A 10,935-nucleotide genomic window follows, 5' to 3' on the forward strand; every position below is an offset into this window, starting at 1 on the left:
AAATATCTAAATGAGTTGATGTACCCCCTAGAAGACCTCTGTGTACCCTCAGTGGTATGTGTACCCCTGGTTGAGAACCACTGATACAGGCCAGTAGAAGGTATTCTTTATTGAAATATTTCGTACTGTTCATAATTTGTAGGTTCAACACTGTTGTTATGCACGGTGAACGGTTTCCTAAGTGCAGCTTTCAACACATAAAGCACCTGTTGGCAGAGGCTGCTGAAGGCATCTGCTGAATCACTAAATCCTCATACAGCACCTTCTAGACAAGTATCTCCCAAGTTTGTGGTTATGCAGTCTCCTGCATCCTCTTAGAAAAGTGGGGTATGAGACCATCTCCTCTTCTCACTGGGCGACTTTCTGCCAGTTAGTGGCTTCATCAGGATATACACCTACAGAAGCCAGCATAGACTTTGGGCCGAAACGTCCCTTTTGAGTTTAATTTGTTTAATTTACTTCAGAAATCTAACAAGAGAAAGTCACTACATTCATTTACTCACTTGGGTATTTTGACATGTGAGTAATCATCCTAAAGAGAATTAGGTTTTTTATTACTGAACAACTGGGGAAACTGACATTATCCAATGCATTAGAAGTTGCCCTGGATAATGATTTAGATCAACTAGGGCATCAGTTCAGCCATTGAAACAGATAAGGTGGGACTTCAGAACAACTAGTTACACCTTGTTTTGGAGGAGAGGAAATAAATTCTTCCCATATTGCCATTTTTGATCAGTTGGAAATTCTAATCTGTTTTTAGCTGTTTGTATTGCTACCCTATGGGGTTTCAGTCAATGTTTGAGACCCTGCACTTTGTTTCTGTTAGGTGGAGAAATTGATTATGGAGTCAGGCATTTTTGTTGCAATATTCTTTATTTACAAAGAATGTGCGATGTCTTGTTTCCCTGACAACAGCAAGAATCAAACAGAAGATAGTTAATTTACTCTCAGCTTCACGCCCCTGACAAATCAGCACCAGCCCAAAAGCACACTCTCTAAGCTTTTCTCAGGACCACACCCTCAGTGCTTGTTCAGCCTATCTGGACCTTTGTTGCTGACTTCTCCTTGTGTCATAAATATAAAGGGAAGGGTAACCACCTTTCTGTGTACAGTGCTATAAAATCCCTCATGGCCAGAGGCAAAATCCTTTCACCTGTAAAGGGTTAAGAAGCTAAGGTAACCTCGCTGGCACCTGACCAAAATGACCAATGAGGAGACAAGATACTTTCAAAAGCTGGGGCGGGGGGTACAAAGGGTTTTGTCTGTCTGTGTGATACCTTTGCCGGGAACAGATCAAGGATGCAAGCCTCCAACTCCTTTAAAGTTAGTAAGTAATCTAGTTAGAAAATGTGTTAGGTTTTCTTTGTTTTGGCTTGTAAATTAGCTGTGCTGTAACCTGATACCTTTGCCTCTGATAGCTGTGCCCAGCCTACAGAAAAATCCTTTTGTTAAAACTACTAACACCTCTGCCTCCAGGCAAAGGGACAGAAAAAAACTCTAACTGCTTTCAGTTAAAAAAAATCCTCTTCAGGTCTGTGCTTTTGGTTCAAAATGATCTCTGGTTCAAAATGATCCCACCGCTCTGCCACCATGTCAAAGGTTCCTTCCTCACTCTCAACTTTGGGGTACAGATGTGGGGACCCGCATGAAAGACCCCCTAAGATTATTTTTACTGGCTTAGGTTAAAAACTTTCCCAAGGCACAAACTTTGCCTTGTCCTTGAACAGTATGCTGCCACCACCAAGTGATTTAGACAAAGAACAGGAAAAGGACAACTTGGAGTTCCTATTTCCCCAAAATATCCCCCTAAGCCCTTACATCCCCTTTCCTAGGGAGGCTTGAGAATAAACAAGATGAGCACAAACCAGCCTTGGATTTTTAAGACCCAAAATCCCAATCAGATTCTTAAAAATCAGAACTTTAGTAGAAGAACAAACAAAAAAAAAAAGATAGAACAACTCTGTAAGATCAGAGTGTAAGATAATCTTACAGGCAGTCAGATTCAAAACATAGAGAATCCCTCTAGGCAAAACCTTAAGTTTCAAAAAGACACAAAAACAGGAATACACATTCCCTCCAGCACAGCGAACTTCACAAGTCAAAAAAAACAAAAGAAAACCTAACTGATTTTCTAGCTAGATTACTTACTAACTCTACAGGAGTTGGAGGGCTTGCATCCTTGATCTGTTCCCAGCAAAGGTATCACACAGACAGACAAAAGCCTTTCCCCCCGCCTCCAGATTTGAAAGCATCTTGTCCCCTCATTGGTCATTTTGGGTCAGGAGCCAGCAAGGTTACCTTAGCTTCTTAACCCTTAACAGGTGAAAGGATTTTGCCTCTGGCCACGAGGGATTTTATAGCACTGTAAACAGAAAGGTGGTTACCCTTCCCTTTATATTTATGACACAAGGAGAAGGCAGCAACACAGGTCCAGACATGCTGAACACATCTCTAACAATAGCCATAGCACGTCCTCCGTGGATCTTTTACCCCTTTCAGCTCTTAAGTAAACGTTTTGCCCCTAGTGGCCAAATGGCTGCAAATCTCCATCTTTTCCCAATGTCCCTGTGCTCTCCCTGTCAAATGATTTCACAGTCATCATTGAATTTGGGATTTAAAATAATGTAAGGGTTATTGCAGGACATTAGCATCTAGCAAATTATGTTATATGGGACAGTTGTCTGAGCAATAGTAGCATGGACTTGTGACACTTACCATCCATTATCTCTGTGAACACTTTGTCACATAAACAAGGATAAATTGGATGTGAACTTAATTTATGGTAAGGCTGTAGTACACTGAAATAAATTAGCTAATTTGTCAAATCATCTGTTTGTGAGTTAATAACACTCTGCTATATTCCCAACAAACGATGGAAGCAGAAAAATGCATTTATTTTTTCCCATCTGATAATTATGTCTCTTATCTGTCGGAAGCATCTCTCCTCTACTTTCCGTTCATCCTAGTGAGATTCTGTGATGGACAACCTATGTTGTGGGTTGTTGTTTTTTAAGGAAATTTCAGAGACCTTCATATGGTTCCTCTGAATGCACCATGCTCATGACAACTGTGTGTTTTCAAAAAGTGAATACTTGTTGCTGGTTTTGGCTGTAAAAGTTACCCCAAGTCAAGCAGGTTTAAAGCATGTAGGAGCACTGGAGGGCAGCCAAGCGGACCAAGGGATAATCAGAGAAGACCAGGGAGGTCAAAGATGATCAGAAAAGGCACTGAATTTACAAATTAAGTATCAGTACCGGTCACAGGAACATCAAAGCTAGTGAAGGAAGAGCCAAGAAATATGAGTCAATCCTCCAGGCCAGAGGTATATCAGAAGAACCTCTGATTTCAAATGGTTCTTAAGTTTTCTGAAGTGAAACTGAATTCTAAATGGAAGCAGATTTTGCCATTTTTCTCTTCTGTGACAGACCCAGACCAGTGGGGTACAGGAATCTGGTCCTATTGGGATCCAGGAAGTGGGCGGGCAAAGCTCGCCCACTGCTAAAGGGGGAGATCCACAGGACCTGGAAGCCAAATAATTACAGGGGACAACTAATGAAGAACAGGGACGGGAGTGCGGTCAAAGGGTCAAAAGAAGGGAACCGGACGGGGACACCGAGCAGAGAACCCCGGACAGCGCCCACCGCTCCTCTAAGGCGTCAAGGGAGTCGGTGGATGCCGCCCAGAGGAACTCTGCCCGGAGGCGTGAACGGATGGAGTATCGGAAATAGGCCCCGCAGTCGCAGGAGACTCCATCGGCCAACCTCCTCACCCTGGTTTTATAGATGGCCACTTTAGCCAGGGCCAGGAGGAGGTTGACCAGGAGGTCCCGCGACTTAGTGGGGCCATGGACAGGGAGTGCGTAAATAAGAAGGTGAGGAGAAAAGTGCAACCAAAACCTTAACAAAATATTGGTGAGGAGCCGGAATAGGGGCTGCAACCTGGCACACTCCAGGTAGACGTGCGCCAGGATTTCTCTCATGCCACAAAATGGGCAGGTGTCCGGGATTGGGGTAAACGGCGCCAAGTACACGCTCGTGCTCACAGCCCCGTGAAGGAGCCGCCAACTGATATCCCCGGCGGGCCTCGGGACTAAGGTGGGATAGAGGCTGGCCCACCGGGGCTCCTCACCCTCTAGAGGTGGCAGGAGATTCCGCCACTTTGTGTCAGGGCGGGACGCGACGGTGAGGACATGAAGGGTGTGGAGCACGAGCACGTAGAGATGTTGTTTTGGCACGGTCTGGAACCGGACCGGCTGCAGCTCATGCAGCCAGCTCACGGTGAAGGGGCGGGGGGGGGGGGGGGGCAGCGGGTCCACGGGGCAGGGGCCCGATGAAAAGGTCCGGAGGGCCTGGGGTGGAGGGTGGGCGGGGCGCGCCCTCTCGCAGGACCCGGTCGAGGTAAATCCGAGCAGCAGGCAGCAAAGCGGCCCTCACCTCCTGAAGTACGTGCAGGGCGGTATGAGGTCTGGAGAGCCCCACGCGCTGAGCGAGCGTCAGGGGATCCAGCCAGTCTCCCTGGTCGTAGTCCAGGAGGTCTCCGACTTTGGTGACTTCTGCCAGGACCAACCTCTGGTGCACCGAGGGGGACTCCGCCTCCTGAACACGGAGGTAGGGGTTGTGTAGCAGGGGCTCCGCGAGGAGATCTTCCCCCACGGAGGCCGCCACGGACCTGGTCGCTGCAAAGAGTTTCCAGGTCCGGAGGAGGTCCTGGTAGAAGACCGGCAGCCCGGAGAGGTCTCGCGGAAGACCCCTCGGATGGAGATAAAGGAGCTGCCGGTCATATCGGAGCCCTCGGAGGCGGCACAGGAAGGCGTGCGCCAATATGCTCCATGCTGGACTACCTGCACCATAAAGGAGCCTCTGCAGGGCCTGGAGGCGGAAGACATGGACCTGAGTGCGGAGACACTTCAGGCCCTGCCCTCCCTCCTCCAGGGGCAGATGGAGAATCCCTGCAGAGACCCAGTGCAGTCCTGACCAGAAGAACTCCAGAATCAATTTCCGGAGGTTGGCCAGGAAATCCAGGGCCGGAACCAGGGTGTTGAGCCGGTACCAGAGCATGGACAGGACTAGTTGATTGAGCACCAGTGCCCGCCCTCGAAAGGACAGACACCGGAGCAGTCCTGTCCATCTCCGGAGCCGCTCTACCACCCTGCCCTCTAAACCTTGCCAGTTCTCCGGCGGAGACTGATGCGTGGCAGAAAGGTAAACGCCGAAATAGAGCAGCGGACCCGCGCTCCACCGGATGGCTTGAAGCGCGGGTGGGAGGGAGCTCGCCTGCCGCCAATCCCCTACCACCAAGCCAGAGCTCTTGACCCAGTTGACCTGGGCGGAGGAGGCTGCTGAGTACACAGCCTGGCAAGCCTCCACCCGCGCCAAGTCACCCGGATCCTGGACCACGAGGAGTACATCGTCAGCGTATGCCGACAGGACCAGCCGCAGCTCCGGCTCCTGTAGGACCAACCCCGTCAACTTCCTGCGGAGGAGGCAGAGGAAGGGCTCGATCGCCAGAGCGTACAGCTGGCCCGAGAGGGGGCACCCCTGCCGTACTCCTCGCCCGAAGCTGACTGGTTCGGTCAGGGTCCAGTTGAGCCTGACCAGACACACTGCGGAGGCGTACAGCACCTGGAGAAAACCCACAAACTGGGGACCCAAGCCAAATGCTCGCAGAGTGCCCAGAAGATACCCATGATCCACCCTGTCGAACGCCTTCTCCTGATCCAGGGACAGGAGGGCGAACGACAGACCATCCGTACACCCGAGTTCCAAAAGGTCCCGGACCAGATACAGGTTGTCGAAGATGGTGTGGCCCGGGACTGTGTAGGTCTGGTCTGGGTGGATCATGTCCGCCAGCACGGACCCTAGCCGCCGCGAGATGGCTTTCGCTACGACCTTGTAGTCCGTGCTGAGGAACGAGACGGGACGCCAATTTCGTAAATTGCGGAGGTCCCCCTTCTTTGGCAATAAGGCGAGCACGGCTCGCCTGCACGAAAGAGGGAGGACCCCGCTCTGCAAAGACTCGGCCCAGACGGTAACTAAGTCTGGGCCGAGGACGTCCCAGAATGCGCGGTAGAACTCCACGGTCAGCCCGTCCATGCCCGGAGATTTATTGGTGGGCATGCGGCGGAGGGCTTCAGAGAACTCGGCCAGAGTGAGAGGCAGCTCTAGCCGGTCTCGGTCGCCCGCGCTGACCGTCGGGAGTTGGTCCCAGAACACTCTGCAAGCGTTAGGATCGGTCGGATCCGGGGAGAAAAGGCCTCCATAGAAGGCCCTGGCCCTCCCGCACATCTCCACCGGATCCGTGAGGGGGGTGCCGTCCTCTGCGAGGAGGCAGGTGATGTGCTTCTTGGCCCCCCTCTTTCTCCAGGGCGTAGAAGAAGCGGGAGCCGCGATCCATCTCCCGAAGGAGGCGGATGCGGGATCGAACAAAAGCACCCTGGGCCCGATGGTCCTCGAGGGCCCGGAGCTCCTCCCGCTTCTCCCGGCACGCCCTGCAGAGGGATGGATCCTCGGGGCTGGTGGCCAGACGCCTCTCCAGCTCTAAGACCTCCCGTTCCAACTGCCCTATCGCCGCATCCCTCCGTCGGCTGGCGCCTCGGGTGTAGTCACGGCAGAAGAGCCGGGCGCGCACATTCCCTAGGTCCCACCACCGCCCCGCCGAGGGAAAGGCACGCCGCTGCCCTCATCAGGGCAACCAGAACTCCCGGAAGGACGCCACAAAGCCCACATCCTCCAACAAGCTGTTATTAAAATGCCAATAGGCCGGCCCCGGCCTCTCTGCACAGAGAGAGACCGTCACGGTAGCCAGGTGATGATCGGAGAATGGGGCTGGCCGGACGCTGGAGGAGTGGGCCTGTGAGAGATGGAAACGTGATAAATAGATGCGGTCCAACCGGGAGTAGCGCGACCGACGGGCCTCCACCCGGACAAAGGTGAACGTCGAGGCGTCGTCCGGGTGGTGGTCGCGCCAGACGTCCACCAGGGAGTGATGGTCGACTATCTCCCGGAGGACGTCCGCGGCGGCCGGGCAATGCTCGGTCCCCGAGCGGTCCCGCTCCTCGAGGGTTGTATTGAAGTCCCCGCCCGGGACCAGGCACTCGTGAGGATCCAAAGTGACGAAGAAGGCGGACGCCTGCTGAAAGAAACGTAGCAGCTCCGGGCCCGATGTCGGGGCATAGATGTTGACAAGATTGACCACGAGCCCCTCCAAACGGACCCGGAGGTGCAGCAGGCGGCCCGGCACAGCCTCGGCAACCCCCAGCACCTCGGGCCGTAGGTCGGGGGAGAACAGGGTCGCCACTCCAGCCGTACGAACTGTGAGATGGCTAAAGTAGACCTTGTCCCCCCATTCCAGCCGCCAGCTAGCTTCGGCAGCCGGATCCGTATGGGTCTCCTGCAGGAAAATCACAGAGTACCCCCCCTCCCGAAGGAAGGAGAGCACCTGGCACCTGCGGAGACCCATCCTACAGCCCCGGGTGTTTAACGTGACGATGGAAAGAGGTTCCATGAGGAGGGCTGGGGGGGGATCCTCACCGGCAGGGACGCTCGCGGTTTCCAATGGGCCGGGCAACAATCCGTGACCTACCCCGTAGGTAATTAGGGAGTCACGGAAGAGGCGGACCCGCTGGTAAGTCATGGCAGCCTGCTTCCCGGTCCTTTTCCCCTCCCCCATGAGGGCCCTCGTGGCCCGGAGGATGAGATGGAAATCCCCCCATCGCTGCAGGGCGAGCTGCACCTTATTACGGGAGCCCCGGACATCCTCTAGGAACTCCCGCAGCTCCTCCCGCAGCGTATGGGGGGCCGGGGCCACTAGCCCCCGGCTGTCCTCCGGGGGGATTACCGACACACCCCCGTGGCCCACCGAAATGGGCAGACAAGGGGCAGACCCCCGACGTGGCGCCTGATGGGCTGGCGCCACGCAGCCCCCCTCAAACCCTGGCTCGAGTGGGGGCGGCGGAGGGAAGGTGGCAGCCCCTAGTGAGTCGGGACTGGGGAATACAGAAGCCGCTCCCTGGGGGCTATCCTCTAGGAGCGAGGAGATGATGGCCCCAGGGGCAGCAATGATAGCACGGGAAGTGGGGGGAACAGGGGCGGGGTTGACATCGGAGGCAGGGCAGGGATCCGGAGTGAGGGCAAGGCAAGGGTTGGGTGCAGAGCCAGGGAGAGGGGCAAAGGTGGGATCCACGGCTCCAGGAGCCAAGGCCTTGGAAAAAGGCCCCTCTCGATCAGGCTCTGGGGGCGGGCTAGGGAACCCTCTATGATGCTGGGCTCTGGCGCCGGCATAATAGTCCCAGCACCGTCAGTGGGGTCCCCGCCAGGGGAGGAGATCAGTCGCCCCACGCCCTCGAGGGGCAACCCGTGGGGCTCGGGTCCCAGCCGCAGTGCACCAGCAGTCGCCCCGGTGGGCTCGGCGGCTAACAGCGTGGTGCCACCCACGGCCGGGCAGATGGAGGAGCCCAGGGAACCCTCGGAGGCGGGAGCAAAGGTAGCAGTTAGGGGAAGGGGACATGGGGAAGGCGGGGCCGGGGTGAGGTCGCTCAGATCGAGGCCCGCTAGCAGAGGGTCGTCCTCCCCCTGGGTGACTGGGGTCAGACCCAGGGCCTCGATCTCCTCATAAATGGAGGGGAGCTCTCCTTCCGCCACCCCGGAGGTCTCCACGCTAGTGCCCGAGGCGACACTCGCCCCGAGGCTCACGGGGGTTGTGGATGGTAATGGGGCAGGTGGGGCTACATCGGGGTCCTTGGGGGGGGAAGAGACTCTAAGGAAGGGACGGTTCTGCCCTCCCATGCTGCCACGTCTTCCCCAGCCGGCGCCAGGGGATGGTATGCGCCTGCGGGCAAGGCAGAGGGCTCGGCATTGGCACCCCACCTTCTGGTCTTCCGGGGGGCTTCCGCATCAGTGGAGAGGAGCGGAGCTCGAGCCCTCCACTTGCCCCGCTTCCCCTGGACTAGGGCCCAGCCCTCCATGGCATCATCGGGGGGCTGGCTAACAGGGGTCGGGTCAGGGGGCAAGGATGATGGCTCAGGGACCGTGGGAGGCAGCGGTGGGGCGGAAAAAGGGAGGGAAGAGTCCCCCTGGGGTGGGCCCTCTCCCACGCTAGGCGGCATCCCTGCCGCACCCTCCTCTAGGGGCCCCGCCGAGTTGCAGGCAGCAGAGGCGGGGCTCTCCCGCTCATCTGGGCGTGCTGGGGGCAGTGCCCCTTGGGCCCGAGCGGGAGCAGTGATGGACTGGATGGGAGGAGGGGCGGCTTCGGGCGCCGGGCAGCCAGGGGCGCTGGCGATGACGGGGCCAGCGCCCTGCTGGGGCTCGGGGGTCCCGGATGCCTCTCCTTGCCGGGCCAAGGGGCAGTCCCTCCGGACGTGCCCCATCGCCCGGCAAAGGTAGCACCGGGCCTCCCCTGTGGAATAATGCACCCGGTATTGGGCCCCCTGGTAGGGGATCAAAAAGGACCCCTCAAGCACCTCTCCGTCACACGCCGCCGGCGGCAGTTGCAGCTGCACCTGCCGGCGAAACGAGAGGACGTGACGGAGGGCGGGGTCCTTGCAGCCCAAGGGGAGAGGGCTTAAAACCGAGATGGGCTTCCCCAGGGTAGAGAGGGCAGGTAACAGGGCGGCATTAGGAAGGAAGGGAGGGACGGAAGTCAGGACCAGGCGGACGCCCAGGTCGTCCAGTGGCTCGAGGGGGACGAACACGCCCCCCACCGCCAGGCCCTTCTCCACCGCCTCCTGGGCGGCAGCCTCCGATGCCAGGAAGAAGACCACCTTCCCGTACATTTTGGAGGCCGCCACAATGGCCGTGGGCCCCACCACCCTCGCCAACGCCCGCACGTAGGTCTCCACGTGGGGCGAGGCGGGCACCAGGAGGCAACGGACGCCGTGCTTCCTGGTCATGGTGGGAAAGGGGCCCCGGCCGCTGTAGATGGTAGCGGAGGCGGCGGGCGGGAGAGATGACGTAACGGTGGGCGGGGGGGCTGCCGCCACCTGGGCGTACGCCCTGGGGGCCGGGGGAGGGACACCCGCAGAGCCGGTGGAAGGAGCAGCGGGGTGGGAGGCCGCGGCCGGTGGCGGGGCCGCGGCAGTGAGGGCAGTCCCTGCCATGGAGGGCCTGGATTTTTTGGCAGGGCCCTTCCCCTTCTTCCTACCCCGGCCCTTCCCACCGGCTGGGGGGGCTCCCCCAGAATCTAAGGGGGGGAGGGACGTGGCAGCAACGGAGGTCACCCCGGTGCCCGCCGCTGCCGGCACCCCGGCGGGGGCGGTGACAGGTGGTTCGGCAGCGGCGGCTGAGGTAGAGGCTCGGGTGGGTGACGGAGGGGCAGGCGGGGGAGGGGTATCTGGGGCTGCTGGAGGGGCCCCACCCGACATATCCCCCGCCATAATGAGTAGGGAGGGAGGGAAGGACACCGGGAAGAGGAGGGGAAGGGGGAGGCAGGTCAACCACTCCTCCCCGCTAGGCTGCAGGCAGGGTAGGAGGGCGCCAAAGGGGATGGGCTGGACGGGGGGGCTTTGAAGGGCTTGTGGGGGACAGTCACCGACTCGGAGTAGAAAACCGGCTCCTCTAGCTGCACTAGGGGAGGGGGGTCATAACAACATTGGGAGAGTGTAGTGAGGTCGGGGCAAACTCAAATGGGGGAAGGGCACAAGCGCATGGGAGGGGACATGGGCGCACTGAGTAAGGGGCCAGTTGGGGTAGGGCTATCACATAGGGAGGGGGGAGAACCAGGCTGGAAGTAGGACAGGGAACCTAGGGGCTGACTGCAGAGGCAAGGGCGGGGCAAACAAGCAAGGGCTGCAGAGGGAGAAGGGCAGGGCAGGCAAACAACTGAAGCCAGCGAGGTGCTGAGGTAAAGGGGAGGGCAGAAAGGCTGCAAGGGGAAAATGGGGCAGGGAGCCAGGGACAAAGCTGGGAGGCGCTGAAGGGGGTCAGTCCAGGATGGGGC

Source organism: Chelonia mydas, chromosome 2 (genome assembly GCF_015237465.2).
Source record: "Chelonia mydas isolate rCheMyd1 chromosome 2, rCheMyd1.pri.v2, whole genome shotgun sequence".
NCBI classification, from domain to species: domain Eukaryota; kingdom Metazoa; phylum Chordata; order Testudines; family Cheloniidae; genus Chelonia; species Chelonia mydas.